This window comes from Ictalurus punctatus, chromosome 7 (assembly GCF_001660625.3).
Source record: "Ictalurus punctatus breed USDA103 chromosome 7, Coco_2.0, whole genome shotgun sequence".
Classification (NCBI taxonomy): Eukaryota; Metazoa; Chordata; class Actinopteri; order Siluriformes; family Ictaluridae; genus Ictalurus; species Ictalurus punctatus.
In genome coordinates, this window is record NC_030422.2 from 6,403,721 (window position 1) to 6,407,694 (window position 3,974).

The window sequence follows — 3,974 nt, forward strand, 5'->3', positions numbered from 1 at the left end:
TTTCGTCTTCATGCAAGTTCTTCATGTAATGCACGGTTTTTTTTCCATTACATTTTTTTTCCATTACACGTTTTTTCCATTACACGTTTTTTTTTCCATTACATAAAAAATGTATTTATTTATTATCTAGTGAAGCAGTTTGGCTGCATTCTTTTCTGTACCACTGGCACTAACAGAGTGTAGAGACAGATGCAAGTGCAGTTCAGTGCTTTAATAAGAGCAAGCAGAAATATCCAAAAAGTAAGGCAAGATCAAATTCACATAAACAGGCGTAGGTCGGGCGCTGAACAAACAATACAAACTAGGCTATACAAGACACGTGACTGAAGAACCAGAACAACAAACTCAGAACCGAAGGTTTGGTTAAGTCAGATGATGAACACAAATTTCACAACTTATTTCACAAGAATACTGTAAGTGAGTGTCTCCTTTTAAAGTGAGTGTTTGATTGAGTTCATAGATTGTGTGGGCCTGACAACCAATAAAAATGTATACTTACATTTTTTCAATAAAAAAAAATAGTCATTTAATTACAAACAATGCTAAAAAGGGTTAGCCTAACCGTAACTTCAAAACTGTGTTAAACAATATAAAGTCAGAAACCAGTCAATAAACTAAAACATAATTTGACTGTACTTTAGTTAATTAACTATATTTTTAAAATATGCAGATGCATTATCACAGAAATAAAATAGATAAAGTGAAACATAAAAATAATAAAATTACCATTAAAATACATAATGCACCGATGAACCATAACATTCAAACCACTGACAGCTGAAGGGAATAACATGGATTATCTCATTACAGTGGCTCCTGTTGAGGGGCGGGATTTATTAGGCAGCAAGTGAACAATCAGTTCTCTAAGTTGCTGCAAAAATGGGCAAGCGTAAGGAACTGAGCAGCTTTGACAAGGGCCAGATTGTGATGGCTAGACGACTGGGTCAGAGCAGTGCAGGTCTCATGCGGTGTTCAAGGAATGCAGTGGTTAGTACCTACCAAAAGTGGTCCAAGAAAGACAACCAGTGAAATGGTAACAGGGTCATGGGCGCCAAGGCTCATTGATACGTGTCAGGAGCAGAGGCTTGCCCGTCTTGTCCAATCACACAGAAGAGCTACTGTACCACTGTTACATGTCAGTGTTTGTGTGTTCCATTATCTCCGTTAACTGGTTGACAAGACCTGACCAATAGGAAGGCAGGAACCCGGCGAAAAGAGGCCGAGCTGTCTATTTAAAAGGAGCACATTGAAACCATTGTGTTAGCCTCTTGGACAACTGCTATGCTGTTGTTTTGATTGTCGCTTTGTTCTCTGCGCACACAGGACGGAGGCAGGATTCCAACCACCCCCAGAGGTGCGAGGCAAATGTGCTAACCACTAAGCCAACATCTTTCAACCACTAAGCCAACACTAAGCCCCCACACATCTTTCATGATAGGCTCCAGATAGACAGACTCTTCATTGCAAGCTATGAAGATAGATTTTTTTAGACTTTGAACAATTCTGCATGTCAAGAAAGGGGTAGCACATAATGTAGTATGGTTTGGACCATGGGTCAATGCATCAAGCTTTTTTTTTTTTTTTTACCTCAGAGCCTAGAAGTATCAACATCCACAGGCAATTACTTTAAAACTACATGGGAACCCCGGCCTCCTGTAAAATATCATTTAAATGCAGCAATGAAATGTTTCTATGTTAAATGTAAAAATGTGTCTATATTATTATTAAGTCTTGGTGAATTTCACTATTTTAACAAATCAAATGATCAGATATCTCACTGTGATATCACAGTCCAAAGCTTCATTGCAAACCTATGGCAGATTTAAGTGTGCTTTAAAAGGATCAAAGATTAAGGTTAATCGGACAACAGGCTTTAAATATGTTTATGTTCACCTGGGACACACAGCTTCATTAGGAGTCAGTGAGTGAAAGTGGGTTGGTTTTGCATAGAAAAAATATCGCAATTTTTATTGAACAGTGCACTCTTCATTTGTCCCACGTGGACACTTCTCTATATGTACCACTAAGTACTACTGTTTATTGTTTGAGTTGGACATCTCAATAAATTTTAATAATCATGTGTAAGTAAGTGGTGCAGCAGATAGCAGTGATGAGATTCCCTTTGAGCAGTATCCAATGTATGATTAAGTGCAGAATTGTCAGTATATCTAAACAACATTCCCAACTGTCAAAGGTGGAACTTAATTATGGAAAGAAAAAAATGCAGAAGAAGATAATAAAGCATGACAGTGAACTGTAGAATGTGTGTGTATATATATATATATATATATATATATATATATATATATATATATATATATATATATATATATATATATATAAAGAGTATCTTCCAAGGCATTAATAATAATAAAAAAAAACGAATTAAAAATTTTGAATATCGTGGAAAAGTAAATTTTCCCTATAATTGAATTGAAATAGTGGAACGTTCATATATTCTAGATTCATTACACATAAAGCGTAATATTTCAAGTCTTTTTTTCTGTTTTAATCTCAATGATTACGGGTTACAGTTCACGGAAATCAAAAATCCAGTATCTTAAAATATTAGAATAAAGAATTTATAATACAGAAATTTCGACCTTCTGAAAAGTATGTTCATTTATGCAGTGATACTTGGTCGGGGCTTTAATCCTTTTGCATTAATTACTGTGCAAAAGTATCAATGTGGCATGGCATGGAGGCAATCAGCCTGTGGCACTGCTGAGGTGTTCTGGAAGCCCAGGTTGCTTTGATAGCGGTCTTCAGCTCGTCTGTATTGTTGGGTCTGGTGTCTCTGATAGATTCTCTACGGGGTTCGGGTCATGAGAGTCGGATAGACAATCAAGCACAGTAATACCACGGTCTCAAACCAGTTACTAGTAGTTTTGGCACTGTGGGCAGGTGCAGAGTCCTGCTGGAAAAGGAAATCAGCATCTCCATAAAGCTCGTCAGCAGATGGAAGCATGAAGTGATCTAAAATCTCCTGGTAGACGCTGCATCGACTCTCAGCGTGAGAAAACACAGTGGACCAAGACCAGCAGATGACATGGCAACCCAAATCATCACTGACTGTGGAAACCACACTGGATTTGGATTCTGTCCCTCTCCACTCTTCCTTCAGACTCTGGGACCTTGATTTCCAAATGAAATGCAGTACTTACTTTCATCTACCCCGTGATTGTGGTTGTGTGTACTGAACCAGACTGAGAGATTAAAGCCTCAGGAAACCTTTGCAGGTGTTTTGAGTTAATTAGCTGATTAGAGTTCTTCTCAGGTCAACATTTCTGTATTATAAATTCTTTATTCGGATATTTTGTGATACTGGATTTTTTAATTTCCATGAGCTGTATGCGGTAATCATTGAGATTAAAACAAAAACAGCCTTGAAATATTTCACTTTATGTGTAATGAATCTACAATATAAATTACGGAGAAAAAAGAACTTTTACACGATATTAAAAATCTTTGAGATGCACCTGTATGCACAAATGCATAGAAATAATCACAAATATATGCATAGAGTAATTATATTTTATAAGCCTGATAAGACCAATGTAAAGAACAGTGCTTCAAGTTGTGTAAAAAATGTTGTGCAATTTGAGATGAATTAGAAAACTGGGATGACTGTAAAAACAGTTAAATAAACCGGAGTTAAAAGGGCACAAACTAACCAAGGCTATGGAACAATACTGTGTACTAACATTATGTTATAGGCTAATGATCATATGTTAAGTTTGTGTTAAGATCACCTTTAATAGATCTTGAGAATGGCCTTTTAAAATCTGAGAATAAAAAATACTACTATATTAAGGCAAAGAAAAAATAAACAACTTTTGTTATCTGTGTCAGGGGAGTAAAGGATATGCCCTGGGACAAAATTGAAAGCGTGTAAATACTTCAATTCAGAAATCAATATAAATGTAAAATCTTTCAAATAAATAAATAGATAAATAAATAAATAAATAGAGCTA